Genomic DNA, 25,685 nt, shown 5'->3' on the forward strand with positions numbered 1-25,685 from the left:
GGAAGGGAAGAGGTATGGAAGGGAGAAAGAGAGAAGTGAAAGAGGCGCAGAAGATTCTCAGACTTTTTCTTTTCTTGCTCTTGTCACCCAGGCTGGAATGCAATGACATGATCTTGGCTCACTGCATCCCAGGTTCAAGCGATTCTCCTGCCTCAGTCTCCCAAATAGCTGAGTTTACAGGCATGCACCACCACGCCTGGCTAATTTTGTAATTTTTAGTGGAGATGGGGTTTCACCATGCTGGTCTCGAACTCCTTACCTCAGGTGACCTGCCCACCTCGGCCTCCCAAAGTGCTGGGACTATAGGCGTGAGTCACCACCCCCGCCAATTCTCAGACTTTCAAAGCCAGTGATACCAGAGTGTTCAGTACTTTGACCTCCACCTCCAGGCTCATATCTTCTTCCCCTCTCCCATCCTGTTCACAGCCTCACAGGTCAGTGTAGCCTGCCATGATCCCTGTTGGACTGAACAAAGGGGGCGAACAAGGGAATAAAAGACAAAGACAAAAGAGTATATTTGGAAGAAGGGGTCAGGGGGCACCTTGCCTCTAGTGGACGAGGGCCCCAGGCTTTACACAGCCCTCTGTATTTATTGGTAAAAGAGATAATGAGAAGGGGGGTAGTGGTTGTCAGACTGCAGTTTGATTCACAGCAGTCTTGTGAGACTGCATCCTTCGAAAAATAGGTGCTAGATTTCCCAGTAGATAACTTCAAACAATAGGTGCTGGATTTCCCAGTAGATAACTTCAAGGAGCCCAGTGCCAGGGAGTGATGGCCCTCAGCAAACCTCCTGGTGGCAAGCACAGTTGTGAGTTTGCTCACATCCTGCATTCATGATAAATAGTTTGCTGTTTGATCATATAGCCTCCAGTGGAAAGGTGAGTTAGTCACGATCGCTTTGGCCTTTTCAGCACCCAACATCTCCCCCTTTCTGTTTATGTCTTAGTTGAAAGAATGTAAGGCCAGGTTGGGCAGCTCTCATTTTCTGATTGATGGTCCATCCGATTTTACAGACTATGAACTGAAGACAGAGACAAAACCATATTATTCCAAGAACTACATATAAGATGTAAATGTGGGCCGGGCGCGGTGGCTCAAGCCTGTAATCCCAGCACTTTGGGAGGCCGAGACGGGCGGATCACGAGGTCAGGAGATCGAGACCATCCTGGCTAACACGGTGAAACCCCGTCTCTACTAAAAAATACAAAAAACTAGCCAGGTGAGGTGGCGGGCGCCTGTAGTCCCAGCTACTCGGGAGGCTGAGGCAGGAGAATGGCATAAACCCGGGAGGCAGAGCTTGCAGTGAGCTGAGATCTGGCCCCTGCACCCCAGTCTGGGCGACAGAGCGAGACTCCGTCTCAAAAAAAAAAAAAAAGATGTAAATGTGGTGCCTTAGATAGGTCCAAGGGTTGAGGCTCTCCAGGCCTTGCTGGAATTTGGTCCAGTCTTCTAAAGAAGGCTGAAATTATTGAGTTTGCCTATTTAAATCAAGAATTTTGTTTTGTAATTGACCAATATCAAAGGTGATGTTGGATGTGAAAGCTCCCTGCAAATGGGCTTTCACAAGATCCCACGGATACTCACTTTGGTTATATTCTAAGTTGGTTACACAAATATGAGTGTGATTAAAATGACAACACAATTGCTGCTGCAACTGCAAGCTTTGTACTTGTTGCCCTAACCATAGAACCATGGATTTTAACATTGCCACTTCAGTTTGTAACTCAGAGTTCATTTTATTCTGAAGTAGCCACACTTGGTCGGATGTGTGCGTCCAGTTCTCCATGTACTGAGCTGTTTGAATAGAATTACACAAAGCTACAGAGGACATCGCAACAGAAGTTATTAGTGTGACCAAGGAACTGATAGCAAAAATTATCATGCCTAAGGCTCTACGGACACAATGAGTAAGCTGAGTTAGAAGAAGTTTCACAAAATGCAAAGCAGGTGTGGCAACCCAAGGCTCAGAGAGATTAACAGGAATCCATAGCCCAGGGATGTGACCTAAAATCATCAAAGTAGACAGATTATGTGTTTGCAATGTGCTCTGATTAATGCAGTGATATAACTGGCAAGATTTACAGGTCAGTTCGGTATTGTTTACCTGGAGCTGGTCCTTGTTAGGTGCCAAAAAGACATAAGGATTACAAACTGTAAATTGAGTGGTGACATTCTTTGCAAATGTAACATTAAGACCTCATTGCTTACTATTGCTATTATTGGACAGTATCCCAATCCAGATGCTGCCACTCATAAATGGGAGTGCTGCCTTCCATATCATCTCTTGAATTGGTCCTTTCCTCCCTAGATAATGCCACTGAGGAAAACGTAGGCTAAAGCCTGCTCCATGCCAAGCAATCTGGGTAGCAGACTGGGATTGGATCCCAGTATTGTATAAAGAAGCAGCATTAAAAGCTTGCCACCAATGCCAGCGAAGTTTGTGCCATGATTTCTGATTTTCATCTTTTCCATCTAATTGATCTTTAGGTCCCAATTCTCAATGTCTCCAGTTAACATAGATTGTTTTCTAGCCAGTGGACCAAGACACTGGGTCCATAGAGGTGGGTAGGAACTATTGAATGGAATCCTTTCCGTATAATCAGCACAATTAGGGTGATTGGGCCAGGAATGGTTGGTTAGTGTTTAGGTGAAGGAGAAAGGACAAGATGGAGGAAGGTGAACAAGAAGGCATAATCCATGTTGCTCCCGGGTTTCAGCACCAGCTGTTTTGTATTTGTGGACCGGAGAACATCACCCAAGAGCGCCGGCGCGACTTCCCTGGCCCCCCACACCTGAGGACCAGAGAACCTCGCCCGAGAGTGTGTGCATATTTGCAATAAAAAGACTGCCACTTTCTTACATACTTTGGCCTCATGTTTAATTATTTAGCTCTCCTAAATTAAATTAAATTAAACAAAACAGTTGGTGCATATTTGCAAATAAAAGGCTGCCACTTTCTTCGCTCGTTTTGGCCTTTATTGATATTTAGTCTTTGCATCTATTAATAGTAGTAAAAAGAAACAAAACAGTTAGCACACCAGTTACATTAATAGAATCAAGACTTAATAGGTACATGACTTTTCCATAGTGACTCAATCATGTTTGAGCTTGAATTTAAGACAGCTATGGCTGAGCAACGTCTTTGTGGTGACATACAAAGGAAGTCCTTCCAGTGGCGCAGTATAATTAGTGACATTATTCTGAGAGTCTAACTGTTCTATGTCAGGGGGAGTCAGGGGTCCTGGAGCCCACTCTCCCTGATCATGATAAAGCTCCGGAGGAGTGTCACTCCAAAGTACAGGTCATACTACTGGGGGATTGGGAGCATATGCCCAATATGTTTTTGCCTCTGCACAGGGAAAACATTGCACAGGACATTGTGGCTAACATGGCCAAGAACATGGAATCAGGGATTTTGGCCTATCCCTGATGCTACTGTAGTTTCTCAGCTTCCGGCATGGTTTTCTTAAATTGTCCTCAGGTTATGGGGGTTGATGTCATCAGACTCTGGTCGGACTTCTCTCTGTCTTTGCACTCAGGCTCAGCTGGCTCATGGCTTGTACTGGAGGGACCAGGCCCATGGTTGGCCACCCTGGGTTCCTCAAGTCTCCCATTCCAGTGTCTCATGTACCTTGAGGGCACCCATACGATTTGGCCATCTCCTGTAAAAACACATGCATGCCCTCGTCCCCACATTAACAAATCCATCGGACCTTTCCATTGTCCTTCTTCCTTTCCATTGTCCTTCTTCCAGGAATTTCTATAACACTTTTGGATAAACTTTCCCCTTTTCATCTAATACTTGCCAATGTCTTTCTTCTGGAGTCTTACCATTCATACCAGGAGTCAAAAAATTTAAGGTAAATAAGGCTAAATGCAGTTTTGACTGAGGTGGTAGTTGGCCTCCTATACTCCCTTTTTGTCTGTTCAACTTGCGTTGTAATGTTTGATGTGCCCACTTTGTAATGCCTTGTTCTTTAGGATTATAAGGAATTCCTGTTTTATGGATTATAGCCCAAAGCTGTAAGAAATTTTTAAAAGCATGACTAGTATTAACGGATCCATTGTCAGTTTTTAATTGTTTAGGTATCCCCATATGAGCAAATGACAGACAATGTCACCGTACATGACCAGCTGTCTCACCTGTTTGGCATGTAGCATGCAGCATATGAGAATAAGTGTCTATAGTCACATGAACATAGCTGAGCTTACCAAAGGCTGCCATATGTGATTGTGTGTGTGTATATATATATGTATGTGTGTATATATATGTGTGTGTATATATGTGTGTGTGTGTGTATATATATGTATGTGTGTATATATATGTGTGTGTATATATGTGTGTGTGTGTGTGTGTATATATATGTATGTGTGTATATATATGTGTGTGTATATGTGTGTGTGTGTGTGTGTGTATATATATGTATGTGTGTATATATATGTGTGTGTATATATGTGTGTGTGTGTGTATATATATGTATGTGTGTATATATATGTGTGTGTATATATGTGTGTGTGTGTGTGTGTGTATATATGTAAAATTCCTATGTGTGACTGGCTATATTTACAACGTAAGCTGAATCACAGACAATGTTGACAGGATCTGAAACTGTGAGCTGTAAAACCTGAATGACTGCAATTAGCTCTGAGCATTGAGCTGAAACCCCAGAGGTCATTATTGTTTCTGGACTTTTTTGGGATAACAAATACCGGTGAATTCCAGGGGCTAACTGACTTTTCTATATGTCCTGCATTCAATTGCTCTTTTATCAACAGATGAAGTTGACTTAGCTTCTCCTGTGTTAGGAGCCACTGATCCACCCACACGGGTTTGTCACTAAGCCATTCTAATGATAAGGCAGTGGGTGGAGGAGAAATATCAATGACCCCCGTCAGAAATCCTGACGTCCTAACCCTTTTCTATCTTTTTTTCCAGTTACTGATATTGGGTTAGGGTTTCCTCGTAGAAATTTCCCTAAACTTGCTGGGCGCAGTGGCTCATGCCTGTAATCCCAGCACTTTGGGAGGCTGAGGCAGGTGGATCACGAGGTCAGGAGATCGAGACCATCCTGGCTAACACGGTGAAACCCCATCTCTACTAAAAATACAAAAAATTAGCCGGATGTGGTGGCGGGCGCCTGTAGTCCCAGCTACTCGGGAGGCTGAGGCAGGAGAATGGAGTGAACCTGGTAGGCGGAGCTTGCAGTGAGCCAAGATCATGCCACTGCACTCCAGCCTGGGCGACAGAGCAAGACTCCATCTCAAAACAAACAAACAAACAAACAAACAAACAAAAAAATTCCCTAAACATTTTCTACTGTGATATCTTATGACCTTCAACATTTTAAATCCTAGGTTATCAAAGTTTTCATTTGTAAGTCTCATATCCCATGCTGTAAGTAAGTCTCAATCCCATAAATTGATAGCCTATATTTGCAACCTAAGGCTGAAAAGTACATGACTGTCCATCTGGACCAAGACAAGCTAAAATCTCAGCACTCTGTTGAACACTTTGAGCTGTTCCTACTCCCACTAGGGGCGTAGAAGTTAATTGCAAGGGCCAGGATGGGGGCCAATTGTCTTTAGATATTACTGACGCATCAGCTCCCGTATCCATAAGCCCATAAAATTTCTTTCCTTTAATTTATAAAGGTAGGTCTATTAGAGGCTATGGGTTGAGATAAATAGATTTCTCATGTAGTTGTGCTCCCGAACCCTTTATTTCCTCATTTCTCCTTTGGTGGAGAAGGGTGTAATTTGCAGGTAATAAGCAATAATTGAGCAATATATTCTCCCAGTTCAAAAACCCAAAGATCCTGTGACATTAAAACTACTTGAATTTCTCCTTCATGATCACAGTCAATCACTCCTGGGACCACAGTGATGCCCTGTAAGTTAAGATGGCTTTTGCCCAAAATTAGTCCCATGTATCCTGTTGGTAAAGGTCCCCAAATACCAGTGGGAACTTTGATAGGTTTTTCTCCACCAACTACTGTTATTCTTTCTCTGACAGGTAGATCTAATCCTGCACTTCCTGGTGTTCCTGGGGTGAGGGAATCAATGTGCCTCTGGGAACCCATCCCTGAAACGGGGTTGAGGTCAGAACAGGGAATGCCCTCATTGTTTGTGGGGCCTGGGTCCAGACCCCCGTCTCATTTCCCGGCATGGGGGTGCCATTCTGATGAAATTTTGAGCAGCACTGATTAGCCCAGTGATTTTCTTTGTTACAGCGAGGACAGAGTCCTGGTGTTTTTTCCACTGGGTGGGGCACTGCATTGTAAGGTCCTTTCTGTCCTGAGATCTGGCGGCATTCCTTTTTCAAATGTCCAGTTTTTCCACAATTATAACATTTTCCCATTTTAGGGTTTGACCCTTGGCTCCTTTTAGATTTGTCAACTGCTAAATTAGCCATTGTTTGCATTAACATTGCAGATCAATGAAGCTCAGTTCCTACATCCTGACAAGCTCTGAAAAAATTTCCCAAGTTTTTTGTACACCTCACAGGTGCCAGTGCACATTTACAATCCATGTTTGCATTCTCAAAAGCTAGAGTTAAGGTTAGCATTTCTGCAGCCACAGTATGAAGAATCTGACAGTCACTGCCTCTTGTAATCTTGCAAGAAATTGCACATAGGGCTCCTGTGACTCTTGCATGATTGTAAAAAGGATTGTGTAAAAAGGATTGTGCTGGGACTCCCTCTTCACGAATTGTGGCCCAGGCACATTTAGCAGCCTGTGCACACTGCTGATAAACAGCATCTGGGAGTGCCATTTGTCATTCCAGGTCTGAATAAGAGCTATTACCTAACAGCATATCCTCTGTAATGTCTCCACATCCAGCAACATGATTCTGTCTACCCTGGTCTGCACACATTTCTTGCCAACTTAAATTCCATGTCAGATACGCACTAGTGGACAAGCAAGTTCACGACAAGTGTTTCACATCAAAGGGTAAAAGATGCCTAGCGCCGAACACAGATTCTAGCAATCCTAAAGTGAATGGGCTCTGTACACCATTATTTACAACACTCGCTTTTAATTCCTTCAACAACTTAAACTCTGGTGCAGTGTGTTCATGAATAACCTGCTTTTTTTTTGGATTGAAAGGACACAAAGATAGATGTGTACCCGCCCCCCCCGCTACACCCTTTTGTTCTGCTCTCTAATCTTTGCACATACCAGAGATTTCGTAAGTTCTGTGAGTACCTGTTTTTCTGCACGTACCACAGATTTTGTAAGTTCTGAGGCAAGGTCACAAGACGTGTTTAAGTAAGATAAATTCTTGCTGCCATAAACCTGCTCTCCCGCCTCAAAGGTTGAACCGAAATATCAGAAATGGCGGGAACCAATCATAGTTAGCCAAATCGCCTTGTTCAAACACTAGCCAATCATATATCTGATTTGTATAATAACTCTATGCCCACTTTTCTTAGACTATATAACACTGCTCGGAGCTCAGTGGGGGAGCTCTCCTGCCCGTCTCGTTTCGCGAGCGAGTGAGAGTTTCAGGTTCGAACCTGTAATAAAGATCCTTGCTGCTTAGCTTTGACTCTGGACTCTGGTGGTCTTCTTCGGGGAATAAACGGTCTGGGCATAACAGGATCAGGCCTTATGGAAATAGAAAAGCTCAAGGTCCTAAGGGCTCTCCAACTATGGCAGCAGAGCATAAAATTCTGTGCACTGGGGTCTCTATTTCTGCCACTGAAGAAGGTGGTGCAGATGTTTCTGCTATTGGAGGGGTGGTATAGGCCAATTTTTATCCTCCCTCTCCTGTTTTTTATTTTCAGTTGGAGCTGTGAGTGGGACAACAGATTCTTGCAGATTTTTAGATTCAGCCTGCTGTCCCACAGAATAATAAGGAGATAATTGCAGAAGTACAGTATGAATTAAACTCCAAGTGGAGAAAACAGAAGAATCAACTTTAAGACCTTTTTGATGAGCCCATTTTAATCCTTCTCCTGCTCTGTCCCAGTTTTCCACATCAAGAGTGCCTGCCTGTGAAAACCACAGGTTATGCAAAACAGCCTCCTGCAGCAGCTTCGTGTCTGAGAACTAACCTGAGCCCCAAACTGTCTCAACAGAACTTTAAGAAACTGCACATAATGTTTTTCTTCAATAGACAAATTCTGCCCCATGTTACCCTAATTCAGAAAACCTCTTTAGGGCACTGACCTTATATCCGCTGCTGGCAGACTCGTCCTGGGGTCTCTGTTCACCTTGTCAATTTCAGTTCCTCTGCTCCAGCAGACCTTCACTCACGTCCTCAAAGTCCCGTGTTTGGATGCCACTTGTTGTGCACCCGATTGTGTTGCTGTTTGGGGTGCCACTGGTAGACTGCCATGATCCCTGGTGGACCAAACAAAGGGGGCAAATGCAGAAATAAAAGATAAAGACAAAAGAGTATATTTGGAAGAAGGGGTCAGGGGGCACCTTGCCTCTAGTGAACAAGAGGCCCCAGTTTTATACAGCCTACCATATTTATTGGTAAAAGAGATAACAAGAAGGGGGTGGGGTGGTTGTCGGCCAGCAGTTTGATTCACAGCAGGCTTGCAAGATTGCATCCTGGGAACAATAGGCGCTAGATTTCCCAGTAGATAACTTCAAGGAGCCCAGCGCCAGGGAGTGATGACCCTCAGGAAACCTCTTGGTGGCAGGCAGGCACAGTCATGAGTTTGCTCACATCCTGCATTCATGATAAACAGTTTGCTGTTTGATCATATAGCCTCCAGTGGAATACTGAGTTGGTCATAATCCCTTTGGCCTTTTTGGCTCCAGAAAGGTCAGGAAGGTTGCAGGAGTCCTGTAATCATCTCTCAGTCCTTGCTAATCCGTGTATAAGGTGCAGTTCCTCTGGTGTTATGCCTAGCAAATGGACTTCGTTCTTAATATGAAGCAAAGGGAAGGTGCTATGGTCTAAATGTTTGTGTTTCCCCACCTAACCCCCAAGGTGATGGTATTAGGAGGCAGGGCCATTGGGAAGTGATTAAGTCATGAGAGCAGAGCTCTCATGTGTGGGATGAGTGTCCTTCGAGGCCTTAAAGAGACCCCTCACTCTAGAAGATGCCATCTGTGAATCAGGAAGCAGGCCCTCCCCAGATACCAAATCTGCAGGCACCTTGATCTTGGACTTCCTATCCTCCAAAACTGTGAAAAAAAAAAAAAAATATATATATATATATATACACACACACACACACACACACACACACACACACACACACGAGACAGGGTCTTATTCTGTCACCCAGGCTCGAGTACAGTGGTGTGATCATAGCTCAAGCAGCCTCAGCCTTTCAGTTCAAGCGATCCTTTCACCTCAGCCTCCCAAGTAGTGGGACTACAATTGTGTGCCACCATGCCTGGTTAATTAAAAAAAAAAAATTTTTTTTGTAGAGTCAGGGTCTCCCTGTGTTGCCCAGGCTGGTCTTGAGGGTCAAGGTCCTGGGCTCAAGCCATCCTACAGTCTTGGCCTCCCAAAGTGCTGGGATTATGGGCGCGAGTCACCATGCCCTACCAGAAATAAATTTTTGTTGTTTACAAGCCACCCAGTCTATGGTATTTTGTTATGGTAGTCTGAACAGACTAAGAAGGTCAAGGGAAAATGACTTCGTGAATACTCCCTAAGGAAAGAAGCTATTGACCTGTTTACTGAAGTTTTGCTGACATTGACTGCTTGCAGGGTGCTGTCCTTAGTGCTTTTTTTAATCCTCACCATTCCCCTGAGAGTACAGCCTATCATTTCTAATTTTAGAGGTGAAGAAACCACAGCTTATAGAGGTTGACAAAGGTATTTTATACCACACAACCAGTAGTCATGGAGGGGCCATCTGAACCCATGTATTTGATCATTTCATTAAAATATCTAAAAAAAAAAAAAAAAACACTCTCTTCTTTCTTTCTTTTTTTTTTTGAGACGGAGTCTCGCTCTGTCGCCCAGGCTGGAGTGCAGTGGCGCAATCTCCACTCACTGCAAGCTCCGCCTCCCGGGTTTACGCCATTCTCCTGCCTCAGCCTCCCGTGTGGCTGGGACTACAGGCGCCCGCCACCGCGCCCGGCTAATTTTTGTATTTTTAGTAGAGACGGGGTTTCACCGTGTTAGCCAGGATGGTCTCGATCTCCTGACCTCGTGATCCGCCCATCTCGGCCTTCTTCTTTCTTAAGTAAACAAGCCCATATAGATCCGTGGAGGGGAAAAATAAATGTGGCAGTAGTGAGAGGTCACTGAACTGTAGCCCTGAGGGTACAGTTTGATCTGGGACCTCATATGCAGAGCTGAGGCCCCATGGAGCGCCCCCTGCTTGTAAGTTTCAGGAGGGCAGAGATCCTGTCATCCCAAATCCACTTCCCAGAAGGCATGCAGACATCCTCCAGGAGCCTGGCCCTCTGGAGTGGTCCTTCCCAGCTGGCTGCAGAGAAGGCTCAAGCGTGGACACCTGGGAGTGGCCACTGGCTACCAGTCCTCGCTTTGCTTAAATTCCCCATCTGTCTTTGCAGTACATTGTTGTCGTCGTTATTTTTGAGACGGAGTCTTACTCTGTCACCCAGGCTGGAGTGCAGTGGCGTGACCTCGGCTCACTGCAAACTCTGCCTCCCAGGTTCAAGTGATTCTCATGCCTCAGCCTCCCAAGTAGCTGTGACTACAGTCACGCACTAATTTTTTTATTTTTAGTAGAGACGGGGTTCGCCATGTTGTCCAGGTTGGTCCCCAATTCCTGACCTCAAGTGATCCGCCCACCTCGGCCTCCCAAAGTACTGGGATTACAGGTGTGAGCCACTGCACCTGGCCTGGTTTTATTCTTTATCTTAGTGATGCCATGGTCAAGTTGCTGAAACCCCATATACTTCAGTTTCCTCCTCTATAAAGTGGGGATAAGAGAAATTTAATAAGGATTATATGAGATAATGCATGTAAAGCGTTTGTCTTAGCACGGTGTAGGTGACACATGCTCCCGAGCCTTGCTGCCACTGCTCCACCTGCACTGGGCCTGCTTCAGTCCCTGAGGCTCCGTGGGGCCACATGGGGCCGGCACAGAGAGATGCATTTCACTATCCCAACCATGAGACACAGCCGCTGATGGGTCTGATCTGGCCTCGAGGCATCTGCTCTCCCACCTCTGCCCTTTCTCTCAACCCCCCGCCCTGCTGAGCTTGGTCCTCGAGCCCACTCAGGGTGGCTGCCATCACTGTTTGCCCCCCACTTAGACCTGGGTCTCATCCAATCTCTGACCCAGCTGCCAGTTGGTGGGAAATCAGAAAGTGAAGCCCGTGTTGAACCGAACTGCGAGGGTGCGACCGGCCAAATCCAGATTGTGGGAAACTGCAGGTCAACAGTTTCCGGAGAATCTGTTACTGGGCTCTGTCCTAGAGAAACTGTAGGGAAATTAAAGAGGCCAGTTATCTCCAGTTAAACAATGAGCAAGACTACAGAGTTTAGTGATGCACACCAGTGTGACAAAACTATCAAAAACTCAAGTGTGTGATTCTCATAAAAGTCAGGACAGGGAGCCAGGCGCTGTGGCTCACGCCTGTAATCCCAGCACTTTGGGAGGCTGAGGCAGGCAGATCACGAGGTTAGGAGTTCAAGACCATCCTGGCCAACATGGTGAAACTCTGTGTCTACTAAAAATACAAAAATCAGTTGTGTGGGTGGCGTGTGCCTGTAATCCCAGCTACTCAGGAGGCTGAGGCAGGAGAATCACCTGAACCAGAGAGTCAGAGGTTGCAGTGAGCCAAGATCTCTCCACTGCACTTGAGCCTGGTGAAAGAGTGAGACTCCATTTCAAAAAAGAAAAATAAATACATAAAAAATAAAAAGTCAGGACAGGACTGGATTGGGGGTGGGGAGGGTTTTTGGTTGGAAATGGAAAAGTTCTATTTTTAGACCTGGGTAGTGGTTACAAAAGTATTCACCTTATAATAATTTGTTAAGGCCATACATTGGTTTTGTGTGGGTTTTACCTGTGTGGTTTCTTTTTTTTTTAAGTGCATATTATTTGTGTTTGTGTCGTACTTGTGGTTTGTTTTTTTGTTTTTGAGACAGTCTCTGTCACCCAGGCTGGAGTGCAGTGGCACGATCTCAGACTACTGCAACCTCCGCCTCCTGTGTTCAAGCAATTCTCGTGCCTCAGCCTCCCAAGTAACTGGGACTAGAGGCGTGAGCCACTACTCCAGTTTTTTTTGTTTTGTTTTTTTTTTTGTATTTTTAGGACAGATGGGGTTTCACCATGTTGGCAAAACTGGTCTCGAACTCCTGACTTCAAGTGATCCGCCCCTGTCAGCCTCCCAAAGTGCTAGAATTATAGGCTCACCGTGCCCAACCTGTACTGTGGCTTTTATTTGACAATAAAACGGTTCTTAAAAATGTACCCTGGGGCCAGAGCTGGGCATAGTGGTCCATGGATGTAATCTAGAGAGGCCTCCCACTGGCCTCCGCCATGGTGGCGTCCACTTGGCCACGAGGCCTCCCCTGTCCTGCTGCAGAAGGGTCAGTCTGTGTCTACGCCCATCCTGAAAACAGGCAGAGGTAGGAGCAGGGAGGCCTTCCACTGCCTTCTCTGGGGAGGGATCCTAAGTCCCGCGGAACATTTACAGAGTCCCTTCTCTCCAACAAGGCAAGAACCTTGTTGCAAAGGAGCACAAAGATCCCCAGAGAAGCCTGTGCAGGAAAGATACAGTGGAAAAACCCACAGTTTTCCTTTTTCAGGAAAGAAAAACAGGTGTGGCCTTCCGAAAAGACAAGCGTCCACTGTTCCCTCATGTGGCTGGTGTTTCCTAACTCTTCACAAATACCGATTCCCTCTTCATTGGACGTCCCCAAGGCCAGAGCATAGTCTGATTTGTCCAGAGCCACTCTGCGAGAGTAAAAAAACAACTGATTTTCCTCTGCTCTCACACTACACAATAAAGACAGAAGACTTCTGTGACCAAATGTGTGGGTTTTTTTCCCCACATGCCAAGCAAGGAATCAGTTTTGCCATGGACACCAGCTGGGTATCCTCCAGTTTAATTCTGACACTGCCTACCCCGAAAGCATCAGCTCTCCCAGGTTTACGGTTCAGTGCCTCAGGACTGCCCCCCTTGCTTTAGATGCCAGTTGCATCTCAAGACATGTGATGCAGTTAGGCACGTAGCCAGACATACTTTACCCCAGGCTGGGGCTCAGGGCCTGGGTTCTAGTCCCAGCAACGCCTCCAACAGGGTGTGAGAATGAGCTATTTCCTCCACTTCTGTATGTACAAATGACATACACAAAAACACCACTAGCCCTGGGCCCAGGCTTTGACTGTCAAAGGGATTTGAAGAATTTTATCATCATAATTGAACCTCAAAACAGTCCCAGAGGCAGCAGGGCATGTTTTAAGATGATGTCATCCAGTGCTTTCTTGGTATGAACTAAGCACCTTCCCCTCCCTCCCTCTTCCTAGGGGAAGGCTGAGACATGTCTGGCTCCAGTCAATTAACAACCTCATCTCCACTGACTTATTGAAAGAATGAAGTAGCTGGGATTACAGGCATGCACCACCATGCCCAGCTAATTTTGTATTTTTTAGAGGAGACTGGGTTTCACCATGTGGGTCACGCTGGTCTTGAACTCGTGATCTCAGGTGATCCACTCGCCTTGGCCTCCCAAAGTGCTGGGATTACAGGCGTGAATCACCACGCCCGGCAATTCTCAGACTTTCAAAGCCTCACAGGACACGATGGTTGCAGGGGTCCTGTAATCATCTCTCAGTCCTTGCTAATCCATGTATAAGGTGCAGTTCTTCTGGTGTTAATGCCTAGCAAATGGACTTTGTATCTTAATATGAAGGAAAGGGAAGGTGCTATGGTCTAAATGTTTGTGTCTCCCCAAAATTTATACGTTGAGACCTAATCCCAAGATGATGGTATTAGGAGGCAGGGCCATTGGGAAGTGATTAAGTCATGAGAGCTCAGCATGGGATGAGTGTCCTTCGAGGCCTTAAAGAGACCCCGCACTCTAGAAGATGCCCTCTGTGAACCAGGAAGCAGGCCCTCCCCAGACACCAAATCTGCAGGCACCTTGATCTTGGACTTCCCAGCCTCCAAAACTGTGAAAAAAAGAACTGTTGACCGATCAGCTTCAAGGGTTCCCATGGCCCCCTCTTTAGGCTCAATTAATTTGCTAGAGCAACTTACAGGATTCAGGGAAATACTGATGTTTACCAGTTTATTATAGAGGATATGATGAAGGACACAGATGAAGAGGTGCATAAAAAGAGGTACGAGGGTGCTGAGTGTGGTGGCTCACACCTGTAATCCCAGCACCTTGGGAGATTGAGGCGGGCAGAGCACGAGGTCAGGAGTTTGAGACCAGCCTGGCCAACATGGTGAAACCCTGTCTCTACTAAAAAAATTTAAAAATTAGCTGGGTATGGTGGCACACGCCTGTAGTCCCAGCTACTTGGGAGGCTGGGGCAGGAGAATCGCTTGAACCTGGGAGGCGGAGGTTGCAGTGAGCCGAGATGGTGCCACTGCACTTCAGCCTGGGCAACAAAGCAAGACTCCATCTCAAACAAACAAACAAACAAACAAACAAACAAACAAAAGGTATGGGGGAGGAGAATGGCGCTTCCATGCCCTCCCCAGGCAAATCACGCTCCAAGAACCTTCCTGTGTCAGCTGTCTGGAAGTTCTTCATACTCCATCCTCCTGGGCTGTTTGTTTTTCTTTTTTTTTTTTTTTTTTTTGAGATGGAGTTTGTCTCTTGTTGCCCAAGCTGGAGTGCAATGGCCCAGTCTCAGCTCACTGCAACCTCCACCTCCTGGGTTCAAACTATTCACCTGCCTCAGCCTCCCAAGTAGCTGGGATTATAGGTAGCCTCCTACCATGCCCAGCTAATTTTTGTATTTTTAGTAGAGACGGGGTTTCACTATGTTGGTCAGGCTGGTCTTGAACTCCTGACTTCAAGTGGTCTGCCCGCCTTGGCCTCCCAAAGTGCTGGGATTACAGGTGTGAGCCACCGCGCCTGGCCCCTCCTTGGCTTTTTATGGAGACTTCATTGGTTAGACATGATTGAAGCATGGACGGCCATGCAGAAATGTGATTGAACCAAAAGGGAATGATCAAAGGCTCATGGACTGACTCAGGAATGCCAGCAAGGCCTGTCTGTCTAGATTCTTCTTGACCTCTCTGTGCAGCTGTCCTTCCTCCAGGGTGCGGGGCAGGATCTTGTCTGGAATGGTTGTCTTGTAACCTACAATTAGGCGAGGTAGGTTGGGGAATTTCTTTATGGCTAGCTCCTAGACAAAAAAGCAGGAAAAGATTCCTGCCTTGGGGAGAAAAAGGAGCAGGTAAAAGGAGGGAAGGAAAAGGTCAGAGAGAGAGATTCTGTTTTCTGAGACTGGGTCAGAGGCCTAAAACACCCTGATATGATCATAAAAGACTACGACAAGGGCTATGGGAGTTATGAGCCAGAAACTGTGGGTGAAAACCAACACATATGTATCATAATGTCACACCAACTAACCAGCTCTGACGTTTTCCCTTTTCCCTGGAGCTTTCTGTTTCTTTTGCTTTTTCTTTTTTTTTTTTTTTGAGACAGAGTTTCGCTCTTGTTGCCCAGGCTGGAGTGCAATGGTCTGGTCTCAGCTCACCACAACCTCCGCCTCCTGGGTTCAAGTGATTCTCCTGCTTCAGCCTCCCAAGTACCTGGGATTATAGGGACCTGCCACCACACCCAGCTAATTTTGTATTTTTAGTAGAGATGGGGTTTCTCCATGTTGGTCAAGCTGGTCTCGAACTCCCAGCCTCAGAAGATCCGCCCACCTTGGCCTCCCAAAGTGCTGGGATTACAGGCATGAGCCACCGCACCCGGCCTATTTCTTCTGCTTTCTTGTGAGCTATTTCTCCCCCTTGATGATCTCTTCCAATGTCCCTTCCTCCTTTGCCTGGGAAGGCCCCGATGAACACCACCAGACTTGGATACCCACCTACCGACGGAGCAAATGAAGAAAGGACCAGGACAAAGCCCTTTAACCTCCCGTCATCTTGGTGCCTCCCTTGCCAGCACTCAGACCAGAAGTATCAGGCAGAGAAGAAGCCTTAACAACTCTTTCCACAGTGTCCAGCCTTGGAGGAATTGGGGAACAGCAGCTAAACGCTGAATTTGAGGGATAAAGATGAAGTACGGAGAAGGCCGAAATTAAACCCAAATCTGTATCAACTCAGGGCTTTCACAGGCAGGAAAGGCCCCTAGATCTATCCTGACGTCTGAGTCATTGCCTTGTAGCCCCTGTCTAGCAGCTGATCTGTTGATATTTCCACTCTTCATTCAGTATCGACGTACAAGGGGCCTTCTGTCATGCCAGCACTCCACAAACTGTTGTGGGTGATGCAAAGACGCCAAACGACAACATCCAGCCTTTAGTGAGCTGGTGATGGGAATGTGAGAAGCACGTGGAAGATACATGCTGGTCTCTATGGTTAGTTCAGCATCCAACTGCACACACAGTTGATGCATGCCGGGGGAGTTCGAAGGAAGGTATGTTTAGGGACTGTATTAGTGTCCTTTGGGTGCCGTCACAAAGTACCACAAGCTGGGTGGCTTAAAACAGCAGAGATTTAGGCCGGGCATGGTGGCTCACACCTGTAATCCCAGCACTTTGGGAGGCTAAGGCGGGCGGATCACCTGAGGTCAGGAGTTTAAGACCAGCCTGACCAACATGGAGAAACCCTGTCTCTACTAAAAATACAAAAAGTAGCTGGGCATGGTGGCGGGTGCCTGTAATCTGAACTACTCGGGAGGCTGAGGCAGGAGAATCGCTTGAACCTGGGAGGCAGAGGCTGTGGTGAACCGAGATCATGCCACGGCACTCTAGCCTGGGCAACAAGAGCAAAACTTCATCTCAAAAAACAAAAACAAAAACAAAAGCAAAACGGCAGAGATTTATTCTCTCATAGCTTTGAAGGCGAAAGTCCAAAATTTCCGGGCAAGACTCCTTCCTCAATTAGGAGTCTTCAGCTGTCGGTGGTTGCCAGCTATCCGTACCATTTCTTGGCTTTGTAACTGCATCACCCTAATTCTGTCTTCATCTTACACGGTTGTGTTCCCTCTGTGTGTGTCTCTGCCTCTGTGGCCAAATTTCTCTCTTCTTACAAAGAAGAGGTTATAGCTCACTTGAATCCAGTATTACCTCGTTTTTACTCGGTTACATCTGTAAAGATCCTATTTCATTTTTTATTTTGGTATTTGATAACTCAGCTATAAAAGATCACATTTCCTGACTGGGTGTGGTGGCTCATGCCTGTAATCCCAACACTACGGGAAGCCGTAGCTGAGATGGGAGGACTATTTGAGCCCAGGAGTTCGAGACCAGCCTGGGCAACATGGCGAAAGTCTGTCTGTACAAAATAATACAAAAATGAGCCAGGCGTGCTGATGAGCGCCTATAGTCGCAGCTACTTGGGAGGCTGAGGCAGGAGGATCTCTTGAATCTGGGAGATGGAGAGTGCAGTGAGCCGAGATTTCGCCACTGCACTCCAGCCTGGGCGACAGAGTGTGAACCTGTCTCAAAAAAACAAAAACAAAACAGGAAAGAAAAGATCTTATTTTTAAATAAAATCATGTTCACAGGGACTAAGGGTTAGGACTTGAATATATCTTTTGAGGGGACACAATGCGACCTGTACCAGGGAGATAAAACAAAGGCTGGACAAAGTGATTGATTTTTCACTGTAGAGTTCAGATGACTGTACCCCGTGGAACAGAGAATCAGGGAAGAATATAATATAAGATCAAAGATGCTGGGGGCAAGATCTTGCGTCCTTGACGCTTGAGTAGTGTGTTAGTTTCCTAGGGCTGTGGTAGTAAATTAACACAAAGGTGGTGGCTTAAAGCAATAGAGATTGTTGAAGCCCAAAACCTGAAATCAAGGTGTGGGGCAAGGCCATGCTCCTTCCTGCAGCTCCAGGGGAAGACCTCTCCTTGCCTTCTCAGATTCTGGTGGCCCCTGGCATTCCTTGGCTTGTGGGAGCGTTGCTCCAATCACCACCCCTGTCTTTACCTTGGCCTTCTCCTTGGTGTTTCTGTGTCTTCTCCTCTTCAGGAGGGTCCTCCAGGGTAATCCAGGACAACTTAATTGTTTCTGCGGAGACTGTTTTCCCAAATAAGGGCAGATTTACAGATTCCGCGGCATGGACATATCTTGCTGGGGACCACCATTCAACTTACTACATGTGATATTCCTGATGTTTAGGGAACACACTTTTTAAAATTTTTCTTTATATTTTTATTTTTTTTAGAGATGGGGTCTTACTCTATTGTCCAGGCTGGTCTCGAACTCCTGGGCTCAAGGGATTCTTCTACCTCGGCCTCCCAAAGGGCTGGGAGTTCACAGGCGTGAGCCACTGCGCCTGACTGGGAAATATGCTTTGATTCGTCACCCATTCACTCAGTAATACTTGTTGTGTACCCGTTATGTGCCAGGGACTATTCTAGATGCTAGAGACACAGCAGTGCAGGTTCCTGCTCCTCATGCAATTTTTTTGTTTTGTTTTATGTTTTTTTTGGGACAGAGTCTTGCTCCATCGTCCAGGCTGAAGTGCAGTGGTGTGATCTCTGCCTCTTGGATTCAAGTGACTCTCCTGTCTCAGCCTCCCGAGTAACTGGACTTACAGGCACACGCCACCATGCCCAGCTAATTTTTTAATATTTTTAGTAGAGATGAGGTTTTGCCATGTTGGCCAGGCTGGTCTCCTGACCTCAGGTGATCTGCCTGCTTCAGCCTCCCAAAGTAGTGAGATTACAGGTGTGAGCCACCACACCTGGCTGTTTTGTTTGTTTTGTTTTGTTTTTTTAAGACGAAGCCTCACTCTACTGCCCAGGCTAGAGTGCAGTGGCGCAATCTTGGCTCATTGCAACCTCCGCCTCCCAGGTTCAAATGATTCTCATGCTTCAGCCTCCCAAGTAGCTGGGATTGCAGGTGCCCGCCACCATGCCAAGCTAATCTTTTTTGTGTGTTTTTAGTAGAGATAAGGTTTCACCATGTTGGCCAGGCTGGTCTTGAACCTCTGACCTCAAGTGATCCTCCCGCCTTGGCCTCCCAAAGTGTTGGGATTACAGGCATGAGCCACTGCGCCTGGCCTTTTGTGCAGTTTTTATTCTAGGGGGAGGAGATGAACAATACATTATTAGACAAATAGACAAGGAAATGTTTAGGATAAGGGCTGCAAGGAAATGCAGCAGGGATGAGTGATAGTGTGATTGGGGCGGCTACTGTGACCTAGAGGGAAAGGCCTCTGTGTAGAGGTGACATTTAAGCTGAGGGCTAAGTGCCAAGAAGGAGATAGCCATGCAGAGACCTGGGACAAGCATTTCTGGCAGAAGAAACAGTAGGAGCAAAGGCTCCGAGGTAGGGGTGAGCTGAGCACATTCAAAGAACAGAAAGATGGTGCGAGTGTCTAAAATATGATGAGTCAGAAAGGGAGGGGCTGGATTTGGGGTTGAAGAGGCTGACTGAGCCAGATCACATGGGGCCTGGAGGCCAGCGAGGAAGCTGGGCTTTTATTCTAGGGGCCAGGGGAATCTGTTAGGTTTGTTGTTGTTGTTGTTTTTGGAGACGGAGTCTCGCTCTGTTGCCCAGGCTGGAGTGCAGTGGCACAATCTTGGCTCACGGCAACCTCCGCCTCTTGGGTTCAAGCGATTCTCCTGCCTCAGCCTCCTGAGTAGGTGGGACTATAGGTATGCACCACCACACCCAGCTAGTTTTTGTATTTTTAGTAGAGACAGGGTTTCACCATGTTGGCTGGGCTGGTCTCGAACTCCTGACTTTGTGATCCGCCCACCTCGGCCTCTCCAAATCCTGGGATTATAGGCATGAGCCACAGCCCCCGGCCGATCCATTAGGTTTTAAGCAGGGGAACACTATGATCTCAGTCATGTGCTTAAAAGCTCACTCTGGCTGCCGAGGGCCAAAGTCGAAGCAGGCAGATGAGTTAGGAAGAGGTCACTGCTGTAGTACTCAGAGGTGGCGATGGCAGCTTGGACCAGGGCATGGCCTCAGAGGTGGAGGGATGGATTCCCGACGAGTTCTGGAGGCACAGGTGACAAGAAGCCCTGACGAGACTGGTCATGTGGGGTGAGTAAAGAAGAGACTCCAGAATGAGTCTCAGGTTTCAGAAGCCAGCAAATAAATCTCTGTTGTCACTGTTTTAATTTTGGTAAAATACATGTCACATAAAATTTACCATTTTAACCATTTTAAAGTGTACCATTCCGTGGCATTAAGCGCATTCACAATGCTGTGTAACCATCACCACGATCTATTTCCAGAGATTTTCTGGGTTTATGCCAGTGCATTGAACAATCTGAGTTATTCGTCAGATTCTGTTAAGAGTAGAGCGTGCAAAGTTTCTTGGGAGCCAGTGTTCCTGACCATAAAGACCACCTCTGATGGGGGCTGCAATGTCCTCCGATTGTTTCCAGTTGGCTTCTGGGGCTGGGGAACATGACATCCTATTTTATTTTCCCTTTGCTTCTGCCTCAACAGAACCTAGGAGAAGTCCTGGCATGGTGCCAATGATCAATTTCGTCTTGACCTTAATGAGGGCCGAGAACCTGACACTCTATGCTGCCTGCCACCTCCATGCACATGCACAAGAGAGTTCCCAGTGGAGTAAGGGTTAAAAATCCTTTTGACATTAACCTAAAGCTGTGCTCCCTCTGGTCCACGGGGGAAATCAGTTACGGAAAGGAAAGGTCGACTGAAGGATAGACAAAGAGTGCCTGATGGTTCCAGCTGAAATCCTAGGAGCCCTGACTGCAGAGCTCTGCAGAGAGGACGCGATGAGTGCGGAGGGGGTGGGGGTGTGTGTGTGCGTGCGGGTGGCTATGGTGTGCGGAGGAGACCTTGGCTTTTCACAACTGCCTTTAGAGAGGTCTGTAATGACTACATTAACCCTAGGGTTACCTAGGGAGAACCCACAGCTTTGCAATACAGACTAAGAATGCTACTCCCTCCCTCTCCCACTGCCTGTCCCCAAGATTGGGCTCCGCTGAGTGATGTGCGTAGCTGCTAACAATTTCTTCTATAATTTAATTTAGGATTGAGGCCATGCAGGTGTCTATTTGGTATTAGGTTGGTGCAAAAGTAATTGCGGTTTTTGCCATTAAAAGTAATTTTGCCTGCTGGGCACGGTGGCTCACACCTGTAATCCCAGTACTTCGGGAGGCTGAGGCGGGTAGATCACCTGAGGTCAGGAGTTCAAGACCAGCCTGGTCAACGTGGTGAAACCCGTCTCTACCAAAAAATACAAAAATTAGCCAGGCATGGTGGTGTGCGCCTGCAGTCCCAGCTACTCGGGAGGCTGAGACAGGAGAATCGCTTGAACCCAGGAGGCGGAGGTTGCAGTGAGCTGAGATAACACCACTGCACTCCCGTCTGGGCGATAGAGCGAGATCTGTCTCAAAAAAAAGAAAAAAAGTAATTTGCCATTACTTTTAATGGCAAAAACCTCAATTACTTTTGCACCAATGTAATAAACAGTTTCATTTCATAATCCTCTGGGACGAAGCTGGATGGGGTATCCTACAGGCAAGAGGAGGAATAATATTCAGTAGTCCCCCAACTTATCAACAGCGGGTACGTTCCAAGACCCTCAGTGGATATGTGGCATCATGGATAGTCCTGAACCCCATATATGCTATACATACACACCAATAAAAAGTTTAATTTATTTTTATTTTTTATTTTTATTTATTTATTTTTTTGAGACGGAGGCTCGCTCTGTCGCCCAGGCTGGAGTGCAGTGGCCGGATCTCGGCTCACTACAAGCTCCACCTCCCGGGTTCCTGCCATTCTCCTGCCTCAGCCTCCCGAGTAGCTGGGACTACAGGTGTCCGCCACCTCGCCCGGCTAGTTTTTTGTCTTTTTTGGTAGAGACGGGGTTTCACCGTGTTAGCCAGGATGGTCTTGATCGCCTGACCTCGTGATCCGCCCGTCTCGGCCTCCCAAAGTGCTGGGATTACAGGCTAGAGCCACCGCGCCCGGCCAAAAGTTTAATTTATAAATTAAGCATAGTAAGAGATTAACAACAGTAATAATAAAATAGAACAATTGGGCTGGGCGTGGTGGCTCACACCTGTAATCCAAGCACTTTGGGAGGCTGAGGCGGGAGGATTTCTTGAACCCAGAAGTTCAAGACCAGCCTGGGCAATAAAGCGAGACACCATCTCTAAAAAATAAAAATAAAGAAAAATGATAACAGACTACAATAAACTACTGTAATAAAAGAGATGTGAATGTAGTCTCTCTCAAAATATCTGTGCTGTACTTACCGTCTGATGAGATGATGCAATGTGGTGAGCTGCACGAGGTGAGTGGCATAGTACTGTGATGAGTGTTGGGCTTCTCTTGAGCTTCTGACAAACATCAGGAGGATCATCTGCTTCAGGTGATCCTGATCACTGGGCCATGATGTCAATGATTGATGGCAGGAGCAGATGATATCAATGATACCAATTATCAATTGATAGTTGAAGGTTTTTTTTTTTTTTTTTTAACTGAAATCTTTGGGAAGAACATTATAATTTGAAGATATTGTCTCTTTCTTTTTTTCTTTTTCTGTTTTTTTGAGATAGAGTTTCACTCTTGTTGACCAGGCTGGAGTGCAATGGCGCAATCTTGGCTCACCTCAACCTCCGCCTCCCAGGTTCAAGCCATTCTCCTGCCTCAGCCTCCCGAGTAGCCGGGATTGCAGGCATGTGCCACCATGCCTGGCTAATGTATTTTTGGTAGAGACAGGGTTTCTCCATGTTGGTCAGGCTGGTCTCGAATCCCCGACCTCAGGTGATCCGCCTGCCTCGGCCTCCCAAAGTGCTAGGATTACTGGTGTGAGCCACCATGCCTGGACTACTTCTTCTTCTTCTTTTTTTTTTAGATGGAGTTTTGCTCTTGTTGCCCAGGCTGGAGTACAACGGCATGATCTCAGCATACTGCAACCTTCGCCTCCCAGGTTCAAGCAATTCTCCTGCCTCAGCCTCCCAAGTAGCTGAGATTACAGGTACCCGCCACCACACCTGGCTAATTTTTGTATTTTTAATAGAGATGGGGTTTCACTATGTTGGCCAGGCTGGTCTTGAACTCCTGACCTCGGGTGATCCGCCCACCTCGGCCTCCCAGAGTGTTGGGATTACAGGCATGAGCCACTGCGTCCAGCCTGTCTCTTTCTTTCCAACTGGTCCAAGTGTTGCTGCAGACGTTGTAATCCTTCAGTGATCATTCGAGTGACCTTAATGCTGCCTCCATTTGAGGATTGTATTCTGTAATTTTGCCCTTTAATGTCTATGCAATTTGAAACACTGGCAAATTTTTATTATCGATCCATTTATTTTTTGGAGGCAGGGTCTCACTGTGTTGCCCAGGCTGGAGTGCAGTGGTGCAATCATGGCTCACTCCAGCCTCAGTGGCCTGGGCTCAAGCAATCCTCTGGCCTTGGCCCCCCTTTTAGCTGAAACCGCAGGCACATACCAGCACGTCCTGCTGATCTTTAAATTTTTGGTTGAAATGGAGTCTCACTTTGTTGTCCAAGCTGGTCTCGAACACTCGGCTCAAGCAATCCTCCTGCCTTGGCCTCCCAAAGTGCTGGGGTTACTCACGAGCCACTGTGCAGGCCTTGATCTGTCTTTTTTATCCGTATTTTCTCAGTATGGCACTGTTTGTGGTAGAGTTTGGCTTTCTTTGAATGTTCATGAGCCTCCCAACTTTCCTTCTTTCTCTCTTTCTCGTGGTAATCCAAACAACATCCATCGTGTTGACAGGGTAACTCAATACATTCATTTCGTGGCCTGGTGACAACCCCAGAGCCACCTGGTGCAGCCCCCAGGGCCTAGAGAAGCTATGAATTTTGGGGTCTCAAAGACCCACAAGCTGACTGTGTGCAGCTTTCAACAGAAGAGGGTCATCTTCTCATGGAGAAAACGTTTAATTGAACTAAACTGGGGACTTCTCAGGGTTTTACCACAAACCTAGCCCTGAGCATGTCTACAAAATTACCGACATGAAGGCTTTGTTGAACTGCTCATCTCATACGCAGAAGAAAAAACAGTAAAAAGAACTCCTGCCGTATGTTATTCTGAAATAAACTGTTGGAAGTGCCACTCTGAAACATTTTCACGGTGAATACTTTGGTGATATGTTTTCTATTCTTCCTATCCCATTCATTGTTTCTATGCCAAAATAGGGTAGGTCTTATCTCCAGTTTACAGTCAAGGAAACTCATTCAGCTCTAAAAGTAGGAGCAGAATTTATACCATGTTCACAATGGTCAATAATTACAGAAACAGATTTAGTCTGTTTCAAATCCCCTTTTAAAGTGAGTACTGGCCAGGCACCATGGCTCATGCCTGTAATCCCAGGATTTTGGGAGGCCAAGGCAGGAGGATTGCCTGAGGCCAGGAGTTTGACATCAGTTTGGGCAACATAGTGAATCTCCATTGCTACTAAAAATACAAAATAAAAAATCAACTAGTCAAAAATGGTGGCACTCGCCTGTAGCCCTAACTACTTGGGGGGATGAGGGAGGAGACTCCCTTGAGTCTAGGATTTTGAGGTTGCAGTGAGCTCTGATTGTGCCACTGCATGCCAGAGTGACACTGTGTCTCTAAAATAATAATAATGATGATAGTAAGATGAGTTACTGCCAGGCCAAAGCTTCATAATTTCTCTCAGTGTACATGAGAAGAGATCTGAGATTCATCATTCATTGATTCAACAAGTATTTCTTTTTCTTTTTTTAAAAGACAGGGTCTCACTATGCTGCCCAGGCTGGTCTTGAACTCCCAGGCTTAAGTGATCTTCCCACCTCAGCCTCCCAAAGTGCTGGGATTATAGGCGTATGCCACTGCTCCTGGCCCAACAAATATTTCTTTCTGTGTCTCTCTCTTTTTTAAAAAAATTTACCATAAAGTTTTTTATCCCTAACAAATATTTTTTGAACACCTTCCACACGCATGTTCCCAGGAAAGACTTACACAGGCCAGGCGTGGTGGCTCACGCCTTGTAATCCCAGCACTGTAGGAGGCCAAGGTGGGGACGCTGTTTGAGCCTGCGAGTTCAAGACCAACCTGGGCAACATAGTGAGCCCTTGTCTTTATAAAAATAAAAATAGGGCCGGGCGCGGTGGCTCATGTCTGTAATCCCAACACTTTGGGGGGCCAGGGTGGGTGGATCACTTGAGGTCAGGAGTTTGAGACCCGCCTGGCCAACATGGTGAAACCCCATCTCTACCAAAAATACAAAAATTAGCTGGGCGCAGTGGCATATGCCTGTAATCCCAGCTACTTGGGAGGCTGAGGCAGGAGAATCGCTCAAACCTGGGAGGCAGAGGTTGCAGTAAGCTGAGATCATGTCACTGCACTCCAGCCTGGGTGACAGAGCGAGACTCCGTCTCAAAATAAATAAATAAAAACAAAATAAAATAAAAATAAAAATAGGCCAGGTGCGGTGGCTCACGCCTGTAATCCCAGCATTTTGGGAGGCCAAGGCAGGCGGATCACCTGAGGTTGGGAGTTAGAGACCAGCCTGACCAACATGGAGAAACCTTCGTCTCTACTAAAAATACAAAATTAGCCAGGCGTGGTGGTGCATACCTGTAATCCCAGCTAATGGGAGGCTGAGGCAGGAGAACACTTGAACTCAGAAGGTTGAGGTTGTGGTGAGCGGAAAAAG

At 46.6% G+C, this 25,685-nt stretch overlaps 1 long non-coding RNA gene across 3 annotated transcripts; it reads right to left on the reverse strand.

The window, feature by feature from the left end:
- Positions 1 to 248: 248 nt before the first annotated feature.
- Positions 249 to 25,634, reverse strand: LOC110741180. 3 transcript variants are annotated; one of them, XR_002516958.2, is made up of 4 exons: positions 25,607 to 25,634; positions 22,295 to 22,423; positions 8,173 to 8,346; positions 2,901 to 3,662 (listed from the first exon to the last, which is right to left on the reverse strand). It is a non-coding gene; the product is annotated as an uncharacterized LOC110741180 (long non-coding RNA). The 3 variants fall into 3 exon arrangements; XR_002516959.2 differs by lacking the exons at positions 2,901 to 3,662; positions 25,607 to 25,634 and adding an exon at positions 249 to 1,021 and having other exon boundaries at positions 22,295 to 22,649; XR_002516957.2 differs by lacking the exon at positions 25,607 to 25,634 and having other exon boundaries at positions 22,295 to 22,648.
- Between the last annotated feature and the right edge of the window lie 51 nt (positions 25,635 to 25,685).

This window comes from Papio anubis, chromosome 12 (genome assembly GCF_008728515.1).
Source record: "Papio anubis isolate 15944 chromosome 12, Panubis1.0, whole genome shotgun sequence".
Classification (NCBI taxonomy): domain Eukaryota; kingdom Metazoa; phylum Chordata; class Mammalia; order Primates; family Cercopithecidae; genus Papio; species Papio anubis.